This window comes from Equus przewalskii, chromosome 2 (genome assembly GCF_037783145.1).
Source record: "Equus przewalskii isolate Varuska chromosome 2, EquPr2, whole genome shotgun sequence".
NCBI classification, from domain to species: Eukaryota; Metazoa; Chordata; class Mammalia; order Perissodactyla; family Equidae; genus Equus; species Equus przewalskii.
In genome coordinates, this window is record NC_091832.1 from 78,385,610 (window position 1) to 78,403,198 (window position 17,589).

Below are 17,589 nucleotides of genomic sequence, written 5' to 3' on the forward strand. Positions count from 1 at the left end.
ATAAAATTGCCAAAGGCGCCCAGCCAGGGGTGCAATATAATTCTCACCAACCAGCTTATTATAAATACCAAAACTGTACCCTACCAGACATTTACTATTAGATGAATAATGACTAAGATGAATCTGTTGAAGTCTGACTTAAAAGGGGACAGATATAAAATGTGGTCCAACAGATGGAATGTTTAAAACAGAAACAGCTGCTTACCGTCAACTCATTTTCTTTAACAAATCTCCTTTCTTAGTCATTAAAACACTTTCTGTTCAAAGCCATGTACAAAGTTTGAAATAGCTATTTTGTCAACACACATCTGCATGATCTCAAAAGCTACATGGTGTGACTTTACAACGCAATTAGTGGAGTTTCATTTGGAAGAGTCCAAAAAAAAGTAAAAAAGAGGAAAATGCCTTTCAATAAGAGGCAAAAGGATGTATTCTAGAAGAATAATGATAACTTTCCACATTAGTGCATAATAAATGTCCATTTTGTTACTGCTTTACAAACAGTAATGAAAAGATTAGCTGAGATATATAAAAAATAGGCTTGTAGTCATGGAATTGATCAAAGTTTGCGTAAGATTTAAAATCAGCATACTCTTCCCTTCCTAAATGAACAGTTTATTTGAAATGAGCGTAGTGATAATTGCTAAATGAGCATTTAGTGATTAATAATTTGCAAACACTTCAATGTTTTTGGATGGTAGTGAAGAGTGACAGAGAGAGTACTGGTAGGACAGTAATAATTTAGTATTCCACATGTAGTGTTAATACCCAGAAATGAAAATAGACAGTTGCCTGTAGGTTTGATGCTTATAGCACAAATTAAGTTATAAGAAGATTTCTTTACACTCAAAGATAAAATTTACATACAAGATATATCTACTATAGATAAAGTAGGACGAAATACATTTGGGTGATTATTGATATTTATCACCTATCTAGATTGTTGGCCTCAGGTAGCAAACAGGTTTCATCTTCTTTGCCAATTCTAAGTGATTGGAAGTGGCTGCCTGGAGCATTGTGTTGAGAAAGATTCTGAGGACTCATTGAGAAAGTGTCTAACAATAGGTTAGTGGTGTTTAGAGTGGGAGTAGTGAGTGATGGCCCATATATCTAATATTTATTATCCCTAGAGCTAATATAGATTGGAAATGAACTGCAAAGACAAAAAAAATTCTATTATTTATGTGTCCGTGAATATATATTTATTTTATTCTCCAAAACTTAAATTTAATCAAATGTGTAGTGAAGGTTTTACTTCTTTTCCTCTCTAAATCATAGTCAGTACTTTCTTTGGTATTTGATGACTTTCATAATCTTTCCATGTTTGGGGCGCTTTTTGGTTGTGAAAATAAAATGAAGAGGTTATAGTAGGTTGAAAGCATAAGTCCTACTCTTGACACAATATTTAAAATAAAACTGACATACAACCAAGAGTCCAAAATTTTTATAAACTCCTTGGATGGTGGGTACTACAGTGTTTTTAAATTGGAGGTTAAAAGAACAAAGCACATAAATAATGACAGTGAAGGTTGGCTCTAATCTAAATAAATAAAAATTGTTGAAAAGAAGATCATAATTACTGTCTGAAAATGTAAGTTATAGGGAACACATTCACTGGGCCATTGGCGGTATAAACACTCTAATTCTTGGTTTCACATCTCTAGACAAGTTTTCTGGAATTAATTTTTTTTATAACCATAAGGAAGTTCAGAGCTTTTGGTTAAGGCTGAGAGCTCCACAAGAAAGATCACTGAGAATTTGTTGACATAATTGGAAAATTTAACTATTTTGTCACCATTCAAATGTATCTTCCTGAAGGGAAAAATGCAAAGATTAGGGTTAGGGCCATAGAATGACTCATGTATAAGTAACAGACACTTCCAAAATGAACCACGTGAAAAACAACAGTCTCACTCCAGAAAGACTTCTTGAAAATTTTATTTTTCTTAAGTTTCTATTTAAAAGGAGCTGACCCTTATCTGATAGCAGGTTTTCAAAGGAAGAATGAGTCACGTCAGAAATGTTGTCAATTTTGCTTTCATGAGGTTTGGCAAAGGACTTTCTATTTTCTCCATATTTTATGAGACCTCAAAATAGAGTTAGGAATTTCCTCTCCTAGAGTGAACACTATAATACCAACTTGTAGTTAAAAGATACTTTTCAGTATCCAAAGAGCTTTCGCCTATATCATTCAGCTTTGCTAGTCCTGAGGCCCTCATTCAGGATGGAGTAGAGGTATTCACACTCCTGTTTTACAAAGGAGACTCCTAAGACATGGGGGTTTTCCAAGGACACATGGTTGCTGTGAGCAAAGCTGCGAACCAAAACCCAAACTGTCTGACTCACCACTTACTCGTTCTTCTGACCACTTTATGTTGAGTGCTTTGGGATATCCTGAGGAAGTACAACCTGTGAGTCTTCTTTAAGAGTGAATGCCCTTCCTTCACCGACAGAGTAATGAAAGTATAGGGATATATGTTTTTAGTAAAAGCCATAGAAACCCTCTTCACAGGAAAAGTCTTAGAGTTGTGCTGCATGACCTATTTATCCTTTCTCCTTTCATGCTATTGCTCTGGGTCACATGAGTCACTCGTTAGCTTAGTTTACAATCTATAGTCTGCTGACTCCCATATTTATATCTCTGGGTCAGATTTCCTTTCTTCCATAACTTTAGACCTAAATGTATACCTACCCACTGGACACTTTTACTGGAATGCCTTCCAGGAGCGCCAGACTTAAAATGCCCCAAATGGAATTTACCATGTTGTTCTGAAACGTGACCCCTTTCTGTGTTGGGATTGATACCACCCTTTACTGAAACTAAACAGAACTTGGGTTGCATCCTTACTTCTTTCCTTGTTAATCCTTCATGTACAGGCATTCTCCAATCACTGCTGATTCAATTTTCCAAGCAACTCTTAAATCTCATTGGCTTTTTCTGTTCCTACCGCCTTTATTCAGGTCTCATGAGTTTTCACCTGGATTAAAGTGCACACTTTCTAAGTGGCCCTCTTGAATGCAAGTTGGCCTCTGTCCAATCTAGTTTCCACACACCAGTCAGCCATCAATGGCTACCCAAATGTTTGTGATAATGTGGCCTGTACAGGCTGCCTAATCTGGCTTGTGTTCACTGACTCAGTTTCATGCTTTATCACTTTCTGCCTCGTCATCTCAGCTCAAGCTATATTGAAAGTAATTCCAGCCTTATGCTGTACGAAGTTCTGTGTTGGGTCCATTCCTTTGTCTATATCATCAATAAGTGGTTTCATTCTTCTACTATTGGGTCCATTTCTCCACGTGGCGTCCCTCCCTGCCCATTGGGAGATTGTAGATCCTTTCCCTGTAGATTTGGCAACATGTTTTGTTTTGCCCAGTGAAATTAAGCAGAAGTGGCATGTGTCACTTTTGGATAATAGCTCTAAAAGCCGCTGTGTGCTTCAACATGATATCTTTCTTCTGCCACAAGACAGGCAGTGTCCCAGATGGAGGACAATTTATCAACTAGTGTCCTAAGAAAGAAGACATGGAGCAGAGCTTCACCCAGTCCATAAAGGACAGACAGAATGAAGGGAAAATAAGCCTTTGTAGGTATAAACCACTGAGATGTGGAGCTCTTTTTTGTTATCTCAGCATAACTTAGCCTACTTTGGCTGATACATCTGCCTGGAAGTTCTCCCTCTTTGCCCAGCTAACTCCTGTCTATTGTCTCAGCTGAAATTTTATTCTCTTCATAATCCATTTCTAATAACTCTTTGGGTGCAACTCTTGTGTTTCTGTAGAACTCTGTGCTTCCTGTAATAATAATATTCAATGCACTGCATCATAATTGTTTGTTTATTTCTTGTGTCCCCTACTAGATGGTCAACTCTGTGAGGGTATGGCCCATTTCTTTCCTCTTCATCATTTTATTCCTATGTCTTAGTCCCTAGTGCACAAATGTTATGCAATAGCTATGTTGTACGAATGAATGGTAAATAAATAAAGAAAAAGTAGTCAAATCAGTTCTCACCTCCCCAAATATTGTTGAAAGTTTTCAGCTTCAGAGCTGTGTGAACGACAATGGTACTGGGAAATTTTCTCTGCTGTGATGACAGATGGAACACCAAAAGGAAAATGTTTGCTATCATTGACTTCTAACATGCACCAGTCTCACTTTCTGTTATCACACATTTGCTCTGTGAAAAGTTTTAGTAATAAATTATAGCTTAGACTATATTTTTGTCCTATGAGTCCCTTGAATGTGTCCAATTTCATTGTGGTAATCATGCCCAGTAACAACTCCACTAGCCTTGAAGGACAACTTATCCTTGGATCACAAGTGTGAGATAGTGAGGAGGTCAGCCAATTTCAGGCAAACCTACAGAAGTGTTACAAGGAGATCTGGTGAATCGCCATCTTCCTTAATCTGGCCAATGTACTTGCTCTCTTCTTTATTCTTCTTTATTATATAGTCTGTTTTTATCAAAGATGTTAGGCAGTATGATTTTGGTTTAGAATTATGATAATTCTCATTTTGTCTTAAAATCACAGCATAGTTTTAGGTCCATGTTTGCATTATATATCTCTGACTCTCTAGCATAGTGTCATACATGCAATAGCGTTTCAATGAATATTTATTTCCAATCTCTACCCTCCTCTTGCCGCTACTTAAATGTTTTCCCTTCACTATCAAATATATTGAAAACATTGAAAGAATAGTTTATATATTTTACTTTCATTTTTGAACATCTCATTTACATTTTAGCCCATTGCCTTTTAGGTTTTTTCTTTAATACTCTACCCAAGCACACACACACACACACGTGTGTGCACACACACACAGAACCAGGTCAAAGATTTTAGCCTGAGGCTATGGAGATCCTGTGACAAAATTCCACTAGGAAAAATTTGTAGAACCTAGCTTCTCTTCAATTCTTATTTAGTTCTCATTTATTTATACCATCCTGTCTTTTCTTTTCTGCCCCTTCCCTTCTTTCCTTTTTACTTCTTTCTCTCTTTTTCCTTTCTTTCTTTCTTTCTTTCTTCCTTTTTCTTTCTTTCTTTCTTCCTTCCTTCCTTCTTTCCTTTCTTTATTTTCCTTCTCTGTCTTTCTTTCTATTAACAGTGCCCATTTCTCAAATAGTTTCTGAACCTCGTTGGAATTACTGTTACTGACATTTTAAATGAAGCCCATCAGTGAACTTGTTGCAGCATCCAGGCATTCTGCACATGGGGTCACTAATGGATATTAAATTAAATAAACTGATATCTCAGATGGATGAGTTGGAAGAGAACATAGGAACTAGAGCAGTAATTTACTGAGAATTAAAAATAACTCAAAGTTTTCAGCCTGGTAGAAGGCTAATTGATGTATGCACCTGGGATAATGTGGCATTAAGGTTTTTTGGAGAGACGAGAGGGAAGATTATAAATTTAGACTTAAACTTTTAAAATTTGGGATGACAGTAATTCATGAAAGAGGAAATATCCAGACGGCAGTGGAGCTTAAAAAAAAGAAGAAAAGGCAAGGTTGATGAAAGATGTAGATTGGGAGAGGTATTCTTTGAGCATTGAGTGTGACTCTGAAGAGAAAATATGGAGATAGACAAATGAAAGGGGGCTATGCCACAATTACCACTTCTAGCAAAGGAAGCAGAGAAGATGCAGCCAAAGGTTTTCTCCTTCTCTGAATAACAGTGATATAGTTTCCTGGAAACCAAGAGTGGAGAGATTCTGTGGAAATAGCCAGGACAACAGGTGGAAGGAAGCACGGAGATGTATTTGGCTTGTCCAATCAGATGCTGTGTTTAGGACTTTGACTCTTACTTGAATAAGTAAGGCTTTGACTCCTATTCAAAGAACCTTGGAAACTGAACTAAGCGAGGCATCTAGAGGGTGAGAACGTCAGACTGCTCCAGCTACAAGAACTTGGCAGTACATGGATCCTACTGCCAAGGTCCCTTTGTTCTTGACAGTTTTCCTGGCCAGGTCCTCAGCTTCTCATTGACCATGAGTCCCCTCATTCTTCTAAAAAGTCTCTTTCTTATTTAAGATGGCCAGCATTGGTTTCTGTTGCTTGAAACAAAGCACCTTCTCTGATGCACAGGGTTATTTCATATTATTTCTGGGTGCTAAGACAGATATTAGCTTCTGCAGGTAGTACTGGGGGTAGCAAGGATGGAGGAGGAGCTATATTTAAAGATGAAGAGGTCATCGATGGAACTTGGATGGTCAAGTTCAATAGCCTGTGGAAGATTAGACATTACATTGTAGGGGATCAGGGAATGAGTAATTGGTGAATTAAAGAAGGCCATAAATACTGACAAATTTCAATAATCTGAAATTACCTATGGGTCTTTAAAGTAAGTTGCAGATAGAATGTAAATGTATGAGAGGTGGGGTACAAATGTCATGGGGAGAAATGTGAGAAGATCAAACACGGCACAGTTAGGGTTAGTCAACCAAATACGTAACAAAGTGTGTTGATGGGAGTGGGATGATTGAAGGTGGAGAAGGAAAGCATTGTAGACACTGAAATGAATAGAATGAATTCCACTCATTAAATAATAACGTGATGGGTTTTTACTATTATCTTCCTACTTTGTACCAACACCACAAGTAATATAAGTTATATTACACCAGAAAAACCTCCACAAATTGCTACCATATTTTCTAGTCCTTCTAGATACCTAAACAGTGGAAAACTTTTGATATCTGAGAACTCCTTGCCTGGGATTAAGGAAATATGCTCATCTAGTGTATGAAAATTGTCATTGATGTACTGATTAGTTTTCTTGACATGTTTTAGCAGACCTCTTTTTTTCCATCAGAAATCATGTTTTGGTCATATAGGGCTTTAGAGGCAATATGAATAAATATAGAATATCTTTAATTTTCTTCCTTTGCCATTGCTACAGATAAATCAGCCATGTTGTGTGAGAAATGGTTAGCAAATTTCACAGCTGTCAACAAATTCATAAAACAGCGCTTTTAGCAATTCCATAAAAAGATGTTGTTTGCTTTTATGTTTCAAATATACTTTGAATTAATTTGAAGCAAAGAAAGTCCAAAGTCCAAAGGAGATTAAAAAAATGATGTTATCAAATCACAGAATCTAAAATCCAGCAAACACTAAAAGGAAACATTGATTCTTTCAGTTAATTTCTTGACAGGAAAGGCCAACATATGTGACTATATACACAGAGTAGACTCCATAGCTTCATGGAGCTTCTAGTCTGTCTGTTAGGTTCACTATTCTACTCTTAGCACCTGGCACTGTGCTTGGCACATGGTAGGTCCTCAATAAATACAGGTATGTGAACGAATGAAGGGATGAACGGTATCTATGGAAAATATCTTAATTATATGATTTACCTGTGACTAGTTTCTATAATTTAAATTCACTACACAAAAATTCCAGGCATGGAATAAGTAGTAATCTCTTTATCTCTACAAATTGTGAAATTTGAAGTTTATCAAACAAACTAACATTAAAAATCTCTGCATCTAGCATGGAATGCTTACTTTTCAGTGGGATGCTTTTGGCATTAAATTAGCTTAATAAATATAATATATTTAATTAGCTTCTATATATTAGCTTTAATATATAGATGATATATATATATGTATACTACCACACAAAATTTTAAATATATTTGAAGCTAAAGAAACTTGTTTAAGGGTCTTGTAGGTGCTCTGTGTATAATAACTTAGTAAAACTAGCCAAGGTTTTTTTTTTTTTTTTTTTTGGTAGCTTAGGAATAGCCAATTTTTTTCTTTTTTTTGAGGAAGATTAGCCTTGAGCTAACCTCTGCAGCCAATCCTCTTCTTTTTGCTGAGGAAGACTGGCCCTGAGCTAACATCAGTGACCATCTCCCTCTATTTTATATGTGGGACACCTGTCACAGCATGGCTTGACAAACAGTGCAGAGGTGCGCAGATGAAATCCAAACAGGTGAACCTCAGGCCACCCACGCGGAATGTGCGAATTTAACTGCTGTGCCACCGGGTCGTAGCCTAATTTTTGTAACAGTAAATTGTTTTTGTGCATGACAGTTATCATTTAATGACCCAGGATACTACACATATAGAAATAAGTTTGAAGACTTTTGAGACTCAACAAATTCTTTGCTTCCTTTAAAAGCTTTTTTTCTGAGAACTGAATATTTTAAACATTGTGCTCTTATTTAACCAAACTAAGTCAAAGAGATATAATGAGGAGAAAAAGGAAAAAGTGCCATTTTGTATGGTTCTAAATTTGTCGAAAAGCTATGATTTAACACTATCTTAAAGAAATATAGCAACTTGCCTTTTTCAAAATATGCTTCATCATGGTGAAATTTCCGCAAAACCACGTTACAAGATAGGAAATGCTATTATCTCTAGGTTAGAAATAAAGTATCAGAATGTCAGAAAGATTAATTGACTTGATTACACAGTCATAGAGCTAATGAAGAAACAAATCAGGGACTAATATTCAAGACTCCTGTCTACTAAATGAATGCTCATTACATGCGCCTTATTTTCTTTTTTTATACTGAGTAGGCTCCTAGTATCTTCCAGTAATGTGAGTGAGGACTCCCTTAACTTTGACATGAATACAATTTTAACAGCATCATTAAATAATTGCTATATTCAGGTCATGATGTTAAGTGTAGAAAGACATTATTTAAGTGTGGTTCTCCTGACTTCCTCTGACAGCAATAAAGAGTGGATATTTTTCTTGCTAGGATCAGGATTGCCCATTTCCCAGCCACATTTTGGATCTTCAGAATGTAGGGATAACATAGAAAATAAAATGACCAAAAACAGTGGCTTACAATTATGCTATTTTATAACTCTCTTGGAGACCACAGGATTGAGCAATAAAATACTTCAATTCCAAATCAGAGTCGTCCTTCAAAAGGTTTCATGAGTTACACTTTTTCTTGTACTATATCTTCAGTATCCTTCCAATTCTACCCTCTCCAGACATTTATTCCATCCTACACAGTATAGGAAGAGACAAGGCTTATCAAATAAATCTTTCCAGGGTCTGTTTGCATTTTTATGTACTGTATGAAACAGAATTGCCGCTTACATCAATTTCATTTAAGAGCGTTCATAACTGAAATGAGTCGAGCTTTGCTCTTACAATTCTATCTAAATTGGGAAAATTAATTTTCTCTGGGAAAGAAGAGGAACTGCAGTTATATAAAATATCTGATGCTCTAGAGGAGATCTTAAAGTCAATTAACTAGATAAGCAAAGAAAGAAAGAAAAATCTTTAAATACTGGGTCTCTATGACTACCCAACCTTGAGTAAGAATGCCAGATATCTGCTTTGGATACCGAGAAAGATGGAAGAGATTCCATTTCTCTGCCACTCAGCATAGAGTACTCTAAATGGTTGAAAGTTAAGCTGCTACATGATTCATTTTTAGGTTCCTGAAAATGAGAACTAGACTTTGAGCTTTTCCTTAGCCTTCATCAATAGCGGTAGACCACTGAATACATCCTGAGATTCACAAAGTCCTTAGGATTTCCCTCCTTCTTCACCAATACACTCAATCGTGGTTCAGACAACTGGCAATGATGAAGATCACCATTTACTGAAATGTATTTTTGCACGTCGCCGTCACCTATGTCCTATAGGCTGTAAGGATTTGGTGTGTGTATGTGTCTCTGTGTGTGTACATGGGGAGGGACAGAGAAGAAGTAAATTTGGGAAAAGTTGGATTAAACAAAGTTAAAGCATTTGTTTAGCACAGTGAAATTTCAAACCGTTAATAAATGAATAGCATTTCTAACTCAGATGTAATCACTAACACAGTTACCCGCAACCTCTCACCCACACACTGTGGACACATCTGAATGTTTTATGGGGCTTTAGTGTTCCACTGACCCCCAGCCTGGAAAATGCTGACACAGAGACTAGCCAGCTGTTTGCCCAGTGTTGCGTCTAGCAGATCTGCAATCCCAGAATCCCCCCCCACCCGCACCGCCCCTTGTCCCATTAAGGGAGACTTTTGACATATATTCTGGTTGCTGCTATTCTATCAAAGGAACTAAGCAAACCTGGAGCAAAGCTGAAATAACCCATCCCCCCATAGTGTCATGTTCAATTCTCTTATGTGGAATTAGATTGTCTTGCTTCTTCAACCCCTAGCTATTCTTTAATTTCCACCAAAAGCATCACAGATAAATTCCTCACTTTTTTCTCTCTTGATTTAGAGAACATGATTATTTCTTATATTTTCTCTCTAAGGCCTACAAAAAAGCAACAAGGCATTTAACCCTTCCAAATTTGCTCTGGAAAAATTATCATTTCAAAGGTTTATCTGTGGTTCATTTTCTAGCATTCTATTACCTATTTGTTACTTATGAAGGCAAAAGATATATTTTTCTAGGTCCTTTGGTATCATTTCCCTCATGGCTTTTTTGTTAGGATCTCCCTATGACTGGGAATTTTTGCTGAAGTACAGTGGGAGGAGAAAAAAAGGAAATTCACTAATAAGAATACAGGTCAATGTTAGGTTGAAATTTTTAATTATTTTCTCACTTAAAGAGGAAACAATATCTAATGTTGGCCTTTCATCAGCTTAACTGGCAAAATGACTGAGTTAACCACAGTTAGGGTATTGTTAACATTACAATTTGTTTGGAATTAGGCTGTGGGAAAGAGGAGTTTCTACAGAAAGTTAAGCCAAGTTAAACAGAGAAGGGAAAAAATACTGTTATACCCTTTACTCCAAGTCTGGGTTAAAGGGTTGATTATGTGGGAAGATGCCAAAGGGTCAGATATTCAAAACCCATGGAATCTGGCTTCTTGACAAATACCTAAATATAACTTATGGTTTCAAGTACTTTTTTTCTATTTTGTTCCATTAATTTGGAAATTCTGATATAGATTGCTATCAAAATTCAGAGAAGTATTCTTTTTTACAAATGTTTTAGATATTTACAGAGTAAATGAGAAGCTATCATATTTCTGAATAGTTGTTTGTATGGTTTTATAGACATCATATTTTTCAGATGAAATGTAATATGTCCCTTATGCATTTAGCATGAATGCATTTGTATCCATGCACAATATCGTGGTTCCCTTGAATCTTTAGAAAAGATTTCATTTAAAATTTCACATAAAATTATGGTTTTTTTAGTTGTAATGTGAACTACATTAATTTGACATTCTTGTTTGCTAAGAAATTGACTCAAAATGGAATCACTTAATCATGTAAATTATTAAAACCAAACTGTGATAATAATTACTTCATCTTAAATCGTGTCAGTTTGATGATATGTATCTGTATTGTTATTAATAAAAGTTTACACAGTAAAACAACTTTTCTGTGGTCAACCATGTGCTGTGTTGCCTTCTTTTAGCATGACTTTGGTCCAATATATACACTGCTTTATATTGCAACATCAATACAAATATCATAGGATTGTTGCTATAGTAGATCCCTCAGATGTACTGATCATTTTGTTGAAAAAAATGTCTTGATTCTTTTCCAGGAATCATAGTGCTGTTACTTTGGTTAAGCTTTATGTCCTTTTGGTTGTGGTTTTTAGACTTGAAAGAAATCTCCTAAACTCTGTTAAAACACAAAACAATTTTTTCTTTTCCTTTTCCTCTTTCCAACCCAATGCCTTATGGCTGCCCTTATTTAAACCTGTTTTGAATTAGTTGTTTCTTTGTCCAAGAGCTAGGAGTTTTTCCCCATAGTCCATTCACCCTATTTTAGGAAGTTCAGGATGTTTCTGGAAAGGATTGGATATATTTTCTTTCCTTACTAAACAAAGATTGCTGTTATTTGTCCTTTGAAGAAAGCAAACAGAAATGTCAATGAATGTGGAGTCCAGATCAGACTCTAAGTCAATAATTTAATGAGCATGAACAGGCCATATGCATTTTCTTACTAAAAAAATCTTCTTTCAATATGTTTTATTTAGGCTTCACATGGCCCTGCTCTGAAAAAGGTGCAAAAGGATCTGATCTTTTAGAATATGTGTTAGCTTCATTGAAATAACGCAATTTCAGGAATAACTGATTGACTCTGGTATAAAGATGTTTTTTAGATAAAATTAATAACTTCAGCTAGGATAAATAGAAGAAACTTAAAATTGTAATTGAGTGAAGAGAAGAAAATTAATAAGTAGTGAACTCTATAGTTGATTGCCTAGAATCGGTTTTTCTCTTACCAAACAGAAAATTGGAGAAGTTGGAACTGTTTTCATTCTAAACACAGGCTGCTGACTCTTCTAGCAGGTATGAAACTCACAAGAGAATCCGACAATTTCTTTTCTGTGTTGATTTTGTATAATTCTTTTGTATACACTTCATTACAGAGGATTTAAAAGATAATTGACTTCTAATTTTGTCAATTTTGAAATGATAGAAAATATTTATCCTCAGTCAGCATAGGCATTTAAACCTCAGAAGATAAAATGTACTTCAAATGATAAAAAAAAAACAAATTAGTTTATGTGGTTTGAATTTTTACTTCCTTCTTGTGAAAAATACAGTTTCTTTAGAAGGAGGTGTAAACTGCTTTTGCCACCTGAATAATGTCTATCCCTCCTTAAAATCCTCACCATGAAAAAGATTTAATAAACATTAACTTTAATCAAAAAATCTTAGAACAACACTAAGTAGGTGTTATAAAGAGGCAGTTAACAATGCTAAAACAGAAAATTCCTTAAGTGGAAAATTTTAGACAAGCATGAAGCTATTATCTTGCCCTTATTGAATACACAGAAGCAAATAAAGGAAACTATTTAATTAGTGGGTATGAGCTTGCAGGCTCTGGAATTTCATTGTGACCTGACACGCCAATCCTCTTTCCAATGCTAGTGCAAGATAGAACTACCATAGTTTGTTTATTGGGTGCATTGTTGTTAGAAATATGTCCACTTGTTAAACCAAGGTATCAATTGCAGTGTGCAATTTAAAGTTAACAAATATTGTCACCATTCCTCTGACAGGACAGGCCCCTAGGATTTTCTATGGGTGGAGAGCCTCAAGTCAGTCAGAAAGAATCATGGCCAATGTTCTTCAAGTTTGCTTCTAAACTTAAGTCCCACAGCATCAGGTGGGGAAAAGTCTTAGTGCCTTACTGGATTAAGAACTAAGCAAATTCCTAGTAGAACATAGAATTTGCCACCCAACCCTTTACATTCTCTGATAGGCCTTTAATTTTCAGTACCCACCATTGGAGAATTGGAATTCTCTAAATACAGTTTGTTTGGAAGTTCTGTGCATGCTGGGTGAGACCATAAGTCTTTTAAATAGTATCTGCCTTACTGTAGTGGTTGAGTGAGAAGAGAAGGAAAGGAAAAGGAAAGTTCGCTCTGAAAAAGAAAGATAAAATAAAGAAGAGAAGAAGTAGAAAGAGAAAGTCCAGCTATGGAGATGTGTGGCGAGAAAAGAGAACAGGAGAAAGGGAATGTTTAAGGAGAGAAAGGAAGGAAAACAAAAGAAGAAAATACAGAGAAGAAGCAAAAGGAGAAAAGAAACAAAAGAAGAAAAAGGATAAATAAAAGAAGCAGAGATTAGAAGACGGAGCAGTTATTTGTCTGTAGACATTTGCTGCTGAAACTTCCGCAGAAGACTGAACCTATACTCCTCCTTCCCCATTGGGGATGGGGCCACTCCTTGTGACTTTGACACAGAGAGGGAGAGGAGGGGTTAGGAGAGGATTTGAGGTCCGTCTCATCAATCCTCTGGGTGTCTGTGACTTGATAGGCTTCCCAGAGTGTCTTCTGTCCTGGGCGTTTGGGTCTGGGCACTTACCTAACAGGTATGTTTCCAAACTACACAGCACGACTAAAAGATTGGGGCTCAGTTGCCAGGTACCTTCCTCAGCTGAGAAAGGAAATCCTCCCAATAGCTAAGGAGAAGTGTGAGCTGAGATTAGAACCCTCTGATTTGCCTTCAACACATAAGGCGTCCTGTTCTTAAAAAGAATAGAGAAGGAGGGCTGGCCCCGTGGCTGAGTGGTTGGGTTCGCGCTCTCCGCTGCAGGCGGCCCAGTGTTTCATTGGTTTGAATCCTGGGCGCGGACATGGCACTGCTCGTTGGACCATGCTGGGGCAGCGTCCCACATGCCACAACTAGAAGGACCCACAACGAAGAATATACAACTATGTACTGGGGGGCTTTGGGGAGAAAAAGGAAAAAAAATAAAATCTTTATAAAAAAAAAAAGAATAGAGAAGGAAATTGCAAATGAACAGTAAGCAGCTTATTTTTACTGTGGCTTAAGGTGATATTCATAATCCTTTTACAAGGATTTAACAATAAACAATTAAAAACATAGTTACTCGCATCTATATTTTCTATACTGAAGTAGCATGCTATAGGCATTAGAACGTCCATAAAAAGTCTTTCCAAACTTAGGAAAACATTCAAATTAGATCCAAAATCATCATCGGCAAGTTGTCTTCATTCCTGTATGAAGAACTTGGTCTTGATAAGTCGTAGCCAAAAAATAAACAGAATATTTTCAAACTTTGGCATAAGAACATAACAGTTGTCTTGTATCTATGATCAAGAACTTCGGCACCAGCAAAAAAATAGCATTTTCTCCCAGTCTGATTTACTGATAAACATTGACAAAAGGTTTCTCACACTAATTAGTTCTTATCAGGGAAAAAAATAAAAAGTGGCATCAAATTATAGTCATCATAGGGCTTTTTTAAGTTAATAAATGTTAAGCAAAAAATTTGTTGGAAAAATTAAACAACACATATATTTAAATAGAAAAAAAATAGCAGCTGGAATATATAGCAGTAATTGAAATTGGTCTCTGCCAGTGTTCAAACTTTAGCACGATAGTGAAGACTAACCCACCGAAGCATAGCTATCCAGATTCCATGGATACTCAGAATGAACTTTGTTTGTGTCTCCTAAACTGTATGATGTTTATCCAGCCTTACAAATCTTCCCCAAATCATTTCCCTTGAAATCATTTCACTGAAATGTTCTGATTTCCTTTCTGTCCTTTGAGGCAACTGCCTTCTGCATACCATCTACCTTTAACATTAGCACGCTTTCCTGCTATACTTACAGGCCCAGAAATGTCAGACGACATGTCCCTTTGCCTTCCAACTGATAATGTGAGCTCTTTCCACCTTCAGTCTTTCCCATTAATTTTGAGAATGGGTCACACAAATGGACACCTCACTTTCCTCTTGTGGTCGTCATCCAAGCCTAGATATAAAACACAAGTTCTGGTAAGTTTTTGATAAAATCAGATTGCTCACAGACTCATGGTTACATTAGATGATATGGATTCTCATTCTTTATTTTACAAATGAGGAAACTGAGGACTAAAGAGGTTCAATAACTTAAACTTCTTTGAATCACAATTTCCCCATGATTTTAGATTCAGTCCTCAAATTTTTCATGGAGTTGAAACCAGCAAACAGCCATTGATGATTAAGTATCTAGGTACTAAAGCTTTTTTTCCTTTTTGCAATTACTGATTATAGCTTTTAGCTGTTTAACTCACCCATTGTTAACTCTGCTGCTTAGGCAATATGCTGACTCCCGCTAGGCTCCTACAGATAACATCTCCCTGGAGCCCCGGTCACCATGGTAATGGGTGTGTGAGCTGTTTTTCAAGAATTAGAACTCCTTGTCCACTTCAGGCCTGTTGAGACCACCAACTCATCAACTGGAGATGTCCGATAGGTGACCTTTTGACGTCAAGAGGCTAAAAACTCCACCCTCAGATCATACTAACACCGCCATTTTGTGAACATGGGTCCTTTGAAGAGGCGTGGAGTCTGACTACGCTTGCGCAGATCATCAATTCCCTCACCTCCCCTCACCTCCCATCACCTCTCTCCACATTTCAGACCACCTTGCCCCCATCCCATAAACATCCCTGAGTCCCTATTCTCGGGGAAGCGAATTTGAGGCTCATGCCCTTGCTTCCTCACGTGGCTGCCTTGTGAGTAAACTCTCCCTCTGCTGCAATCTCATCATCTCGGTGTTTGGCTTTCTGGGCAGTGGGCAAAAATGAACCTGGCTTGGTAACAGTTACTAAAAATTCAGATAGATTGTTAACCAAAAATACACGCCTGTATATTATTTTGATTATTAATAAGACTTCACATCTGAGATTTGTATTAAAATTTAAAGCTTAAGATTATATTTAATATTATAAATTGAATATTTTTTTATTAATATGAGGAGGCAGACGATATGCTCAAAATCATCTGTTACCAGAAGCATCACCTCTGAGAACAAATCCCACTGTATTAATTGCATTATTTCAAAATGGCCAGTGATAGATGTAGAGATAGAAGTTGAGAGAGATGGAGGAGCAGAACTTAACTTACGGATTCTTACGTGTAGGGAACTGGAACTGGCCGCCCCAAGATATGTCTCTTTGGCATGAGGATTATTTGGGGCTGGTTACTTTTAACAACTGCAGACATGAGAGAAACTCTGAAAAGCAGAAGTTAACCCTTTCTTAAGAGACATTTACATTTGTAAAGGAAATCTCCATCTGTAAAGGGGTCTCCCTTTCTGTACCTGGAAGAAGGGGGGATGACCTTATCTCTAGAAACTCTTAATCAATGCAGAAGACAAGGACTTAAATGTGCATAATAACCTTACCCTTGTTTACTGTGTTTTTCTGGTAATCTCCCATAACTGACTTCCCCCACCCCCAACATCCTCCTTTGTCTTTAGCTGAGGATGTTATTTAAGATGAGAACTTCCTCCATTTTGGAGAGTTGCTCAGTTTGCCTGAGCCTCTGCCATGTATACATGTTATAAAGCTTTGTTTAATTTTCTCCTGTTATTCTGCCTCATGTGAATTTAATTCACTTTCCAGGCAGAAGGGCCCAGAGCAGGTAGAGGAAATGTCTTCCTCCTCTACATTATGTCATTAGTAAGATGTCAGATTTACATTCCTTCTTGAAAATTACTACTAAGGAAAAATTTGTAATCATCTACTCAGTGTCGTTCCAGGTACATATAAATTGGTGGTTATGAATGAGAGAGAATGTGTGCTGAGCAGTCTAGTTAAAATCTGAGTCAGAAAGAGGGGGTGAGCCCTATTAGAACACAAAGAATTCTTACTTTTGCTGATACTTGGGGCGGAGACATGATGAAAACAAATTTCTACAGGGAAGGGATACTACCATTTCCCATCCCTGTCCGTGTGGAGATTTTGGAGAAGCAGATCTAGTTTTATAGGAAGAAGACAAATTGAGACATAAGAGAGGAAGGCTCTGTGAAGCCATCTCAGTTTGCTCCCCCCTATAAATTTCCCTTCCCTTTTTTGATGACAGAATCCTGAATGTATTCATTGAGGCACTGTCTCTTAGTAAGATTTTATTTATCACCCTTACTTGCAACTACAGGTAGACAGATGACAAAATAGATAGGTAGATAGACAGATAGGTAGATAGATAATGTAATTAATCATGGCTACTGAGACCTAAAAAGAGTTGTTCAGTGAGACATCAAGGAAAGCTCTTTAAAACTGGCAAACACATCGGGTGCTTGCTGTTTTTGTCTCATTCTCTTCCGTGCTGTCTCTTTGGATGCATTAGTTATCTTTGCTGTATAACAAATTATCACAAACAATGTCTTAAAACAATGCATGTGTAT

General features: G+C 36.8%; 1 long non-coding RNA gene across 2 annotated transcripts in view; it reads left to right on the forward strand.

The window, feature by feature from the left end:
- LOC103562609 (uncharacterized) overlaps positions 1-17,589 on the forward strand; it is a 128,591-nt gene that overhangs the window by 31,478 nt on the left and 79,524 nt on the right. The window lies entirely within an intron of this gene.